The sequence below is a fragment of the Cololabis saira genome, chromosome 10 (assembly GCF_033807715.1).
Source record: "Cololabis saira isolate AMF1-May2022 chromosome 10, fColSai1.1, whole genome shotgun sequence".
In the NCBI taxonomy this organism is placed as follows: domain Eukaryota; kingdom Metazoa; phylum Chordata; class Actinopteri; order Beloniformes; family Belonidae; genus Cololabis; species Cololabis saira.
In genome coordinates, this window is record NC_084596.1 from 3,739,861 (window position 1) to 3,752,764 (window position 12,904).

The following is a 12,904-nucleotide window of genomic DNA, read 5'->3' on the forward strand; positions in this document are numbered from 1 at the left end:
TGCGGTAAATAGGAGCCAGACCTGATGGTACATGTAAACCAAAGTGCTTTCTGAATTGGCTCCAGATTTTTAAGGTGTTAGTCACAATCGGGTTAATGGAGACCTTGAGCGGCAGAGGTAATTGTGCACAGACCACTGACCACAGTGAGTGCCTGGATGAGGATATCTCCATTTGAGCCCATTGGGGTAAGCCAGCTTGTCTAATTTTGGAGTTCCAAAAGAGGAGTTTATTAATATTACACGCCCAGTAATAATGACGGAAGCTTGGCAGCGCCAGGCCACCCTCTGCCTTGGGGAGTTGGAGAATCTCCTTCCTAATACGAGCCTTTTTATCACACCATAGAAATGAATTAATTATTTTATCAAGAGAGAGAAAAAATGAGTTGCGTAAGAAAATCGGAATTTGCTGAAAGAGATATAAAAATCGCGGTAGAGTAATCATCTTGATCAGGTTAGCACGTCCCATTAAAGAGAAAGGCAGGGAGGACCACCTGGCTAAGTCTTCTTTGCAGCGCTCAACTGAGGGATCAAAGTTCTTGGCAGCTAGTTCTGTAAAGGATTTACTCACAAAGATACCCAAATATTTAAACCCTTCCGAGGCTTTCCTAAAGGGAAAAATATTTTGAGGAAGAGCATTAGCCAGATCGTTAACTGGAAAATATTCACTTTTATCAAGATTGAGTTTATAAACGGAGATTTTCTTAAATACCTCTAATATGTTCAAAATTACAGGAAGGGAGTTCGGGGGGTCCGAGATATATAGCAGGAGGTCGTCCACGTACAACGACAACTTGTGAGTTAACCCTTGGCGCATGATACCGTCAAAACGACCCTCATTATGGAGCCAGATAGCCAACGGCTCCACGGCGAGCACAAACAGAGAAGGGGATAAAGGACAGCCCTGTCTATTACCTCGCGAGAGCGGAAACGAGTTGGAGCGGATTCCATTGATATTGACTGAAGCAACCGGGGATGTGTAGAGTAACTGAATCCAGGAAATAAAATTAGCGCTGAAACCAAACCTGTTGAGAGCATAGAACATGTACCTCCACTCCACCCGGTCGAATGCCTTTTCGGCATCTAAAGAAAGAACGATTTCGGGAGAGTCCGCGGTGGGGGTGTAAATAACGTCGAATAACCGTCTGGTGTTAAAGAAAGAGTGTCTACCAGGGATAAAACCAGATTGGTCTGGATGAATAAGAGCAGGCAATACTCTCTGGATGCGGGTGGCAAGGACCTTAGCCATTATTTTAAAATCCACATTCAGTAAGGATATGGGTCTGTAACTGCCACACAGCAACGGATCTTTGTCTTTCTTTAATAAGAGAGAAATTGAGGCTTCTGTCAGGGTGGGTGGAAGTTGGCCTTTCTGGAAAGCGTCATTAAACATTCTGACCAGGATCGGAGTGAGTAAGTCTGCAAAAGCTTTGTAAAACTTCGTAGTGTACCCGTCAGGGCCGGGAGATTTCCCAGTTTGCAAAGATTTAATGGCAGTTGTTACCTCTGCTGCGGTCAATGGTGCACCTAAATCGTCAGCGCCTTCCAGGTTGATTTGAGGAAATGTAAGGTCATCCAAGGGGTTACGGCTGTCCCAGTCCTGTGAAGAGGACTCAGAGGAGTAGAGTGAAGAATAGAAGTCGGAGAAAACATTACAGATCTCGGTGGGGTCTGTTTTGATATCACCCGTGGATGATTTTATATTGGGGATCAGTCTAGACGCGCTAGCCGAACGAGCCTGGTATGCAAGCAGTTTACCTGCTTTATCTCCCTGTTCGAAAAAACGTTGTCTGGTATGTAGTAGCTGTTTTTCAACTTTACTGGAGGCTAACACGTCATATTGCGATTGCAGCAGAAGCCGTTTCTTATACAGAGCCGCTGAAGGGTTTTCTGCGTATTGAGTGTCCAAGTTTCGGATCTCAGTTGAAATGTCTGCCATCTTAGTCTGTTCAGATTTTTTAAGATGGGAAACGAAAGAGATAGCCTGCCCCCGAATATAAGCCTTGAAAGTCTCCCAGAGCGTGTCAGATCCGATGCCCGGCGTATCATTGGTCTCAAAGAAGAATTTAATCTGCGAAGTGAGGAAGGATTTGAATCCTGCTTCTGAAAGCAAATGCGAGCTAAATTTCCAGTGTTTTGAGGGAGCTTTGCAACCAGAAAACTTAATATCAACAGTGGTTGGCGCGTGATCTGAAATAACTATGCTATGATATTCACTGGTGACAACGTTATGTAACAATTTACTATCCAGTAAAAAAAAGTCGATCCGGGAGTATGAGTGGTGAACATGTGAAAAGAAAGAGAAAGCTTTGCTGGATGGAAATCTGGCCCTCCAGGGGTCCTCCAAGCCGAGCTGACTGGCGTGAAATTTTAAAGCTTTGGCAGATTTGGATAAAGAAGTTTGTTTCCTTGATGATCTGTCAAGGTCTATATCTTGAACCAGGTTAAAATCACCACCGATTATAATCTGGTGATCATCCAAATTGGGTATGGTGGAAAAGAATCTGGATATAAATTTGTCATCATCCCACGTTGGTGCATATAGCGAAGCCAGAACCACGGGAGTATTTTGCAATTTGCCTGAAACGATGACATATCGGCCGTTAGGGTCAAGTACAGATGATTCAAGCTCAAAAGAAACGTTTCTATGTATAATGATAGCCGCCCCCCTGGCCCTCTCAGAGTACCTCGAGTGGAACAGGTGTCCCATCTATGGCTTCTTAAGACGGGACACTTCAGAGGTGCGAAGATGCGTTTCTTGAAGGAAGCATACATCGCCCCTAAGATGTACTAAGTGGGATATCACCTTATTGGCTTTAGAGACCTCATTCACTCCTTTGGTGTTCCAGGAGACGAACCGGATGTTCCTACCAGTCATTTGTGACTTGGAACTGCCGATGTAAAGATACCTGAGCAGAAAAGGAAGGGGTGGGGTGGGGCGGGGGTGGGTGGTTGTAGCCACTCACACACACATTCATTCAGGACGAAGACAGACATAAACAAACCTAGTCCCTAAGGAAACGCTAAACACTTGTATCTCCTAAGATACAGAACTACCTGACTTAGTCAGTTATAAACTTCCCCTACAAAACCTCTCTTCCCTCAGTGTAAAATAAATCCGTACAAAACCCCCCAAGAATGTAACAACGTGGCTCGTGGAGGCATGAACTATAACGAGCACACTCATTTATGTGGTGCTGATGGTAATAAGTCCACATTTCCTAATAATGCCAATCAGAGCAGTATGGAGGAAATGTAAAATAAAAACAGTCAAAGTAAACAAAGACATGTGAACAAACTCGCAACACCACCTAATATGTGAAGCAAGGCATATTAACGGGCAAGAATGCGGTAATAAATTAAAATAAAATTATCGTTAATTGTCCAGAAAGAAAGCAAAAGCCCACGGGTAGGTGTCGGACCACGTTGCTCCACTTACAGATTAGGCACCTCCGGGAGCGGAAGCGGCGCCCACAGTGCACAGAGAATATGCTGCACAGTTTGATCCCTTCATGGTGGCCCCATCCAATGAGTAGTGGCAGTTGTCAAAAAAAATAAATAAATAAATAAATAAATAAATAAATAAATAAATAAAAAGAAAAAATAAATAAATAAATAAATAAATAAAGTTAAATCAAACAAAATTAAAGTTAACAAAAAAAAAAAAAAGTTGAAAAAATTAAAACTTGTTCAAGGCACCCAGGGAGGGATCGTGTCCATAAAGTGTCCATACCAACAAAACAACAAAAAAAAAAGGTGTGCTACCCATCACAGGTTCTTCATGACACAGCATGTCAAGTTAAGAAAGAAAATTAAATTGAAAAATTGTTCAAGGCACCCAGAGGGCACCCCACGCACGGAGGCCCCGGACCGTGCTACAAAATAATGCCCTGTGTAGCAAAAAAGAAGCAAAAAACAAATCAGGTCGCAACAACCGAAGAACGTTCAGTTCAAGCACCGCAGCAGGTGGCCAGCCCGGGCTGCAGCTCCAAGTGAAAAGTGGTGGGGGCTGCGCTAAAAACAAGCCATTAGCTCCGGGCCAGGCCGACGAGCACGCTAAAAATACTGCTCAAGTTTAATTACCGTGTCTCAGGTGGTGTTGCGCCTGTCAGCGATGTATTTCTTGGCTTCCTGAACCGACGAGAGCCGAACCGTGCTCCCGTCCTCCGTGGTGATTCTCAGCCTGGCCGGATACTGTAAAGACGGCTTGAGCCCCAGGTCGTACAGCTGTGACATGACTCCACGATACTCAGTACGGAGCTCAAGCACATCAGCAGGATAGTCCTCATAAAAAGCTATGGGCTTGCCCTCGTAGTGTAGCTCCCCTCTCCTCCGCCTGGCCTCGCGCAGCACCCTCTCCTTGGTCTGGAAACTGTGGAAGCACATAATAACAGTCCGCGGCTTCTCGACTTAGGCCTGGCAAATGGTATCCTGTGTGCACGTTCCAGCTTTGGTGGTTTGGGAAGAACCTCCTCGCCCATCACTTTTCGCAGCAGGGTAGAAAGAAAGGCGGTCGGGCGAGGCCCCTCAGTCGACTCCGGCAGCCCAATAAGCCAGAGGTTTGCCCGGCGGCTCCTCGCCTCGAGGTCCGAGGCTTTGGCCTTTAGCTTAGCATTGCTAGCCTCTAGCTCCGCACAGGTAGTCTCCAATGCGGCTAGGCGCTCGTCTGTAAATGGGAGGCTACAGCCGATCACCCGCTCAGCAGAGTGAAAGCATGCTGCAGTTTGGTCTTGTCTCTGGCTGTAGCTGCAGCACACACACCACACTGTCAACACATTGCATTGCCAATTTGCACCAAACAGAAATGTTTAATAGCAAGAATAATAATGGTTTGTCATTCTTGTACTTAAACATTTCCGTTGTAGCCAACGGTGTATGGTTTGTGAAAATAAGATATCAGGCAGGAATAACACTTAATGTGAGCCCAGAAGCTGTAAAAGAATCTGAGAAAATGCAAAGTTAATTACGCCTAACATTCGGACTGCACGATCATTAATAGACAAAAAGATTTACCCAAAGGTATATAGATAAATAGCATATGACAGCTTGTGTTATTGTGGGGAATCCCATGTGTTTTTTTGTTTGTTTGTTTTTATAAAGATGACTCGTTTTATCCTTACTCCAAAAAATAAAACTCCACAAATTAACCACATTTAAACATAATATTTGACATATTTAAACATAATACTTGACAAAACTTGTAATACAAAAAATATTTGTCTTAATGTAAGTAATAAACTTGGGAAGTTTCATGGTGATACCTGCTATTTACATTTTTACCCTATTTTAGCCTATTAACCTGGGGTGTCTCATCTTAAATAAAAATGACTCGTTTTATCTTTAATTAAAAAAAACACACAAATTAACCATGTATAGTCTATAACCATGACTTTGAGAACAGCATCGGTTGATTTGCCCTATAAATACCTAATTTCATTGTGTACATCTATCATTACCGGTCTAAAGGACTCATGAGCGCGCAGCGCTTGTCCAGAGCGCGCAGCGCTCGTTCACATTGCCCCGGGGCATGATGGGAGGCCCCAGAGCATCATGGGAGGTGACTCAACTGCGCATGCTCTATGGGCCCGTGTACCAGGAAGTAAACCAGGAAGTCCGAGATTTTTTCGGCGGATGCGCTGGGTGAGCAAACTCCATTGAAATGAATGGGCGGCCATTTTTGATGCTGTATCCAGTTATATAATACATCCATGGATGACACGCACAATCATGGAGCGTTCCCAATTTTTCCTTTCATCCTGAATGTTTTAGATGCCACCCTTTTTTAAATGATCAAATATTGTGTGTATTATTGAACTCCATACCCTCCGTGAGGGTAGCTAAACCAAAGTGACCTGTAAAGAATGAATGTGAGTTAGGAGACCAGATCTAACTATCTGAAGGCTCTATAACCACAGAGGGACTTGAACCCTCAATCTTCTGATCCGAAGTCAGACGCCTTGTCCATTAGGCCATGTGGTCCACGAGTTGCTCCTCTGAGGCTTGGTGGTGACCAATACATTTGTTTCATTCATTCATTCACCTGGTCCTGGGCCCCGGACCGGTCCCCCGACACCAGCTTCTCCTGGCCCTGGGCCCCGGACCGGCCCCCCGACACCAGCTTTTCCTGGCCAAGGCGGATGATGCGGTTGGCCCGCTCGGCCAGCAGCCGCAGGTTCTCCACCTCCTCCGGCCCGAACACGCCGTTCTGCAGCAGCCAGTCCCGGGAGGGGATGAAGGGGACCAGGGACTCCACGGACCAGACCGACTCGTCCAGCCGCGTCCGGGCCCCCAGGGACGTGAGGGGGATCAGGTCCGCCGTGGTCTCAGGGTCATCCTCCATGAGCTAAATGTATAAAAAAATACTTAAAAAATCCATAATATACATTTATATATTACTATATAATAATAATAATAATAATTAAAGCTGCAAGCAGCGATAAACAGGCCCTCGCGAGTGCAATTTTGAAGGTCAAGTACTCAATACCGAGTCAGATGACACCACACACATGTCTTTATCACAACCCGTTCAAAACTTGTGGCAGAGAATAGGGACTATCAAATATCGACCAATCAGAAGAAGGGGCGGGGCTAATTTGCACCAATTATGGTCAAGGACTAAAAAACAGTCCGATGACACCACCCAATAGTCTTTATGTCAAACCATTCAAAAGTTATGGCAGAAAATAGGAACTCTCAAATATGGACCAATCAGGTACTAGTATCACTTCCTGTTTAATGTTGAAGTTTGACGCGGCGCCACAGCCACTTCACGAAAACTTTTTTGATAACTTTTTGCGCCAAAATTACACGATTAATTCAAAATGGCCGACTTCCTGTTTGGTTTGGGCCATGGCGCCAAGAGACTTTTCCTTAAATTTCGACATGATACAGGTGTGTACCGATGCACCGTGCATGTACGTCAAACCGTATTGTGGGGCTTTGTGGGGCTGAGGAAACATTTTAAATGAGTTATTGTCTCCCTTATGCGCCACTTGCCGGGTCCTTACCACTGGCAGAGTCCATTGTCCTTGGCTAAGTGTCCGGGCAATCAATTGAAGTGTGAATGGTGTGGGAGAAGAGTTTACGGAGGTGTCCCACCCCTGTCGTCAGGTAAGGGCATTTGCTTCGAATGAGATATGAGGAAGGAAGAGAATGAATAAAAGAGCTCCCATGAAAGACAAACATAATGCATGAGCCGGGGCAGCTTTGGAAACATTATGGAAGACGGCCTATCCTGCGGCACCTTTGAAGTGTACATTTCCGGGCATACACGGAGACAAATGAAAAAAGCAAGTAAATAAATGACAAAGAAGAAGAAACGTGTACACTACCAAGGTTGTGACCGGGAGAGTACTAAAGATTAGGCTTTTTTGAGCTAGCCAGGAGTTGAACCTAGAATCTTCTGATCCGTACTCAGACGCGTTATCCATTGCGCCACTAGCCCTTTTTGATTGTAACATGTGGAAACACACGTGGTGTAACAACTCAGATGTCCCAACCAAAGTAGATGGCAGTGGCCAAAGCCATAGCCGAGTACAGTGATGAAATAGAGTCCCCCTCTGGGAAGATGAAAAATAATGGCAGTCCTTCGAGCCGGAGTTGAACCAGCGACCTAAGGATACCTGTTTTACTGGTTCTACAGTCCTCCGCTCTACCAACTGAGCTATCGAAGGAGGATCTATGGTGCCAGCTCCATGACTTGTGTATTCTTCTACCAAGGCCTGAAACTGGGAAAAGGAAACATTTTAAATGAATTATTGTCTCCCTTATGCGCCGCTTGCCGGGTCCTTACCACTGGCAGAGTCCATTGTCCTTGGCTAAGTGTCCGGGCAATCAATTGAAGTGTGAATGGTGTGGGAGAAGAGTTTACGGAGGTGTCCCACCCCTGTCGTCAGGTAAGGGCATGTGCTTCGAATGAGATATGAGGAAGGAAGAGAATGAATAAAAGAGCTCCCATGAAAGACAAACATAATGCATGAGCCGGGGCAGCTTTGGAAACATTATGGAAGACGGCCTATCCTGCGGCACCTTTGAAGTGTACATTTCCGGGCATACACAGAGACAAATGAAAAAAGCAAGTAAATAAATGACACAGAAGAAGAAACGTGTACACTACCAAGGTTGTGACTGGGAGAGTATTAAAGATTAGGCTTTTTTGAGCTAGCCAGGAGTTGAACCTAGAATCTTCTGATCCGTACTCAGACGCTTTATCCATTGCACCACTAGCCCTTTCTGATTGTAACATGTGGAAACACACGTGGTGTAACAACTCAGATGTCCCAACCAAAGTAGATGGCAGTGGCCAAAGCCATAGCGAGTACAGTGATGAAATAGAGTCCCGCTCTGGGAAGATGAAAAATAATGGCAGTCCTTCGAGCCCGAGTTGAACCAGCGACCTAAGGATACCTGTTTTACTGGTTCTACAGTCCTCCGCTCTACCAACTGAGCTATCGAAGGAGGATCTATGGTGCCAGCTCCACGACTTGTGTATTCTTCTACCAAGGCCTGAAACTGGGAAAAGGAAACATTTTAAATGAATTATTGTCTCCCTTATGCGCCGCTTGCCGGGTCCTTACCACTGGCAGAGTCCATTGTCCTTGGCTAAGTGTCCGGCCCGTAGCACCCCCCCTCTCCACCGCAATCAATTGAAGTGTGAATGGTCTGAAAATCTGATCCAAACACCCTAGTGGATTTTGTTGTGTCCGTGGCACCTTTTCTTTCTTTTTCCAAAAATTTGAGAAGCACTCTTGCTGCCACAGGGGTGCTGTGACCCGGATTCGAACCGGGGTTGCTGCGGCCACAACGCAGAGTACTCACCACTATACGATCACAGCTTGAAAGGGTACGTGTACCCAGCTTTAGATATGTGCTCGGTTTCTGCAGTTATGTCAGTGAACACAGTGTGAGGTTGGAAGAAGAGTTTACGGAGGTGTGCCGCCCCTGTCGTCAGGTAAGGGCATGTGCTTCGAATGAGATATGAGGAAGGAAGAGAATGAATAAAAGAGCTCCCATGAAAGACAAACATAATGCATGAGCCGGGGCAGCTTTGGAAACATTATGGAAGACGGCCTATCCTGCGGCACCTTTGAAGTGTACATTTCCGGGCATACACAGAGACAAATGAAAAAAGCAAGTAAATAAATAAATGACACAGAAGAAGAAACGTGTACATCAACCCAGTACAAGATCATCGGATCAGTCTAATATTTTTTTTTCCCTTCCAAAAAGACTTCAATAATAAAAGTAACAGTATTATTAAGCAAAGAAGCAAGTTTTATTTTAGTTTTAAACTTCATTTTATCCGATGGGAAAACGATTTTGGCAGTTCTGCAGTGACCGACGACTCTGAGCAGAGCTATGTATTATTATTATATTATATTATATTATTAGCTATGAGAGCCAAATCTCGCGAGAGTGTGTTACTCAGACAGAGACAGGTCTCAAACAAAGTTCATTTTCTCCTAATTTGTCGGTCTGAAAATGTCCATTTTGGTGTCAGAATGTTCAGAAGGTTTGTGGCTTTTGAATAATGGGTCCCATATTTACTTAGGTTACTATGGGGCGAAGGAATTGGTAATAATCTGTGCTCACGTTCACTTTTCCCATAGGACTCAATAGACTCAGGAGCTGCTGTAATGCTGCGTTCCATTTACCTCGGAAGTCGGAACTCGGAACTGAGAATGACGTCACAGCCAGGTTATCAGCGTTCCAGTTACAAAGTAGGTAAACAAGTTTGTAGTTCGCATACCACATGAAAAATGTAAATTACACTATTGCAACATATATATGCCAAACAATACTTGTATACGACTGATTTAGTGTGACCAAAACTAGAATGAAGTGCTACGAATTTTTACAGAGCTCTCTTCTACTGTTTACAACTGGGGCAGCCATCTTGGAATGTGAACTCGGGGGTGGTGAAGACTCTCCCACTTTCCCAGTGGGAAATCCCACTTCGAGGGGCGTTCCAGTTGAAAATTCCGACTGGGAACTGGGAAATCCCCACTTCCGAGGACAAATGGAACGGAATGGAATGGAATGGAAGTCTCCTAAAGGGGCGGGGCAGTCACATGACACAGATACAGGAAACACAACCGGAGTGGGGGAGAGTTTATAAAACGAAAGTTACGCCTGTAACTACGGTTCTATGAGTCCCGGATGACCGCCAGGCGGTGCTGTAAGCACTGGATATCTCCCCTCGCGCATGCGCATGTCGAGTACAATACCAACAATGTCACGTCACCCGTGACCCCTGCATGACCCCCGGAAGGGGTATATCTTCCGGGGTCAAGCATGGGATCGGCTCCTAGAATCTTCTCGCGAGAGCACGAGGATTCGGAGTGACCGGCAGGCCTGGCGGTCATCCGGGACTCATAGAACCGTAGTTACAGGCGTAACTTTCGTTCTATTTCGTCCCTACTGACCGCCAGGCGGTGCTGTAAGCACTGGATGACGAATACCAACAATGTCACATAGAATCCCGGTCACATACCTCACTGATCAGGGGCAGAAGGACCCGGGAGTAGAACCACGCCCAATGGTTGGGGAGTGGCGACATTGATCCGGTAAAACCTGGAGAACGTGTCCGGCGACGTCCACGAAGCTGCTGCGCAGATGTCCTCCAGAGGCACCCCCTTCAGGGCAGCCCAAGAAGCTGCGACGCTTCTGGTCGAGTGGCACCTCACCCCCACTGGTAAGGGGCGGCCACTGGCCCTGTAGGCGTGCTCGATGGTGTCCACCACCCAGTGGGACAGGCGCTGTCTAGAAATAGCGCGCCCCCTGTTAGGGCCACCATGACAGATAAAAAGCTGCTCCGACCGTCGCACAGGCGCGGTGGCAGCAACATAAGCAGTAAGGGCCCGTACGGGGCACAAAGGGCTTGGCCCACCCTCCGCAGGCTCGGGGTCGAACCGGGCAAGCTGGATAGGCCGATTAGCATGATCGCGTGGCAGGACCTTGGGCAGGAACGCCACGTTCGGCCACAACGTAACCCCTGAGCCATCCGGGTTCCACCTCAGGCAGTACCCGCTGACTGACAGGGCATGTAACTCACTGACTCGCTTTGCTGACGTCATAGCGAGGAGAAAAGCCGTCTTCATAGAAAGACACTTCAGGTCCACCTGGGCCAAGGGCTCAAAAGGTGGAGAAGAGAGGGCACCTAGTACCATAGACAGGTCCCACACCGGGGCCCTTGGGGTCCTCGGGGGGCGCAGCCTCAGAGCCCCCCTAAGAAAGAGAGAAACCAGCCGGTGGCACCCCACGGTGGCATTCTCGACCAGGGCATGTTGTGATGAAATGGCCGCCACGTACACCCGTAAGGTGGACTGAGCACGGCCATCATCCAGGAGGGACTGAAGGAACTCCAGGATCGTGGCCACAGGGCAAAGCATAGGGTCCTCTGCCCTGTCCGCACACCAGGCAGAGAATCTCCTCCACTTGCACTCATACTGGAGGCGGGTGGAGGGCGCACGAGCGTTCAAGATGGTAGCCCTGACGGGCTCAGTACAGCTTGACACTAACGGGTCGGGCCCTGCAGTGGCCAGACCCAGAGTTGAAGGCGACGGGGGTCGGGATGCCAAATCCGACCCCCCAGCTGGGACAGAAGGTCCCTCCGGTCGGGTAGGCGCCATGGCGTGCCGCAGCAGAGCCTCCGGAGTAGTGGGAACCACGGTCTCCCCGGCCAGAAGGGGGCCACCAAGAGGAGCCTGTGACCTCTCTGGAGGACCCTCTGCAACGTCGGAAGGATTAAAGGTAGTGGGGGGAACGCGTACAGGAGCCCGTCGGGCCACTCGTGCCCTAGGGCATCCTGACCCAGAGGACTGGTCTCCTCTGTCCAGGAGAACCAGAGGGGGCAGTGAGCCGAGACGCCCGAGGCGAAGAGGTCCACCACCGCTCTGCCGAAGAGGACCCAAATCATCCCCACTACCTCCGGATGAAGCCGCCACTCTCCTGGGGGAGGCTTGTGTCGGGACAGGAAGTCTGCCACCTGATTCCTGACCCCTGGCAGGTATATCGCCCGCAGGCTGAGGAGGCGAGGAGCGGCCCACGTCAGAAGGCCCCGGGACACCTGCAGCAGCTGTGCAGACCCGGTGCCCCCCTGGTGGTTGATCTGGGAGACAGTGGACACATTGTCCGACCGAACCAGTACGTGCCTCCCCCATAGGTGAGGTAAAAAGTGCTCGAGTGCTCGGTGTACAGCACGGAGCTCCAGCACATTGATGTGGCGTGTGCGGTCCCGCGCAGACCACTGCCCTTGGGCAGGCCTGCCGCGCCAAACAGCACCCCACCCCGAGAGGGAGGCATCTGCGGTGACAGTCTCCCGGAAGGAGGTGATAGTGCCCAAGGGCACACCCCCCAGCAGGAATGCCCCGTCTTTCCAGGGTGTCAGGGCATGGACACACACCCGCGACACCCTGACTAGCCTGTGCCTGTGCCTTTCGGCATCCAGGCGAAGGCTGTTCAGCCACATCTGCAGGGGGCGTAGCCTCAGCAGGCCCAAAGGCACAACAGCCGAGGCGGCTGTTAATCTGCCCAAAAGCTGCAGGAACTGGAGGTAAGGCAGCCGTCTGCCCCTCCTGAATCGGGGGAGGAGCCGCAGGATGTCGCTCACACGCCGCGGTGAGAGACAGGCCCTCATGGTCACCGAGTCGAGTACCAATCCTAAGTAGGCGACTCGCTGGGAGGGAGCCAGACAGCTCTTCCCTCTGTTCACTGTGAGCCCTAGTTTGGCCACATGCGACAAAAGGAGGGCCGTGTCTGCCACCACTTGTTCTCGGGACGGCGCGCATATCAGCCAGTCGTCCAGGTACGGCAGAACCTTCATACCCTGTGCCTGCAGGGGAGCGAGGGCTGCCGCCACGCACCTGGTGAAAACTCTTGGGGACAGGGAGAGCCCGAACGGGAGCAC

The 12,904-nt window shown here is 48.6% G+C and overlaps 5 non-coding genes across 5 annotated transcripts; all 5 read right to left on the reverse strand.

The window, feature by feature from the left end:
* Positions 1-5,903: 5,903 nt before the first annotated feature.
* Positions 5,904-5,976, reverse strand: trnar-ucg (transfer RNA arginine (anticodon UCG)). The gene has a single exon. It is a non-coding gene; the product is annotated as a tRNA-Arg (tRNA).
* Positions 5,977-7,368: 1,392 nt separating this feature from the next.
* Positions 7,369-7,441, reverse strand: trnar-acg (transfer RNA arginine (anticodon ACG)). The gene has a single exon. It is a non-coding gene; the product is annotated as a tRNA-Arg (tRNA).
* A 140-nt stretch (positions 7,442-7,581) lies between these two features.
* On the reverse strand, positions 7,582-7,670 carry trnay-gua (transfer RNA tyrosine (anticodon GUA)). The gene is given in 2 exon segments: positions 7,582-7,617; positions 7,634-7,670. It is a non-coding gene; the product is annotated as a tRNA-Tyr (tRNA).
* A 695-nt stretch (positions 7,671-8,365) lies between these two features.
* On the reverse strand, positions 8,366-8,454 carry trnay-gua (transfer RNA tyrosine (anticodon GUA)). The gene is given in 2 exon segments: positions 8,366-8,401; positions 8,418-8,454. It is a non-coding gene; the product is annotated as a tRNA-Tyr (tRNA).
* Positions 8,455-8,759: 305 nt separating this feature from the next.
* On the reverse strand, positions 8,760-8,831 carry trnah-gug (transfer RNA histidin (anticodon GUG)). Its single transcript has one exon. It is a non-coding gene; the product is annotated as a tRNA-His (tRNA).
* Positions 8,832-12,904: the final 4,073 nt, after the last annotated feature.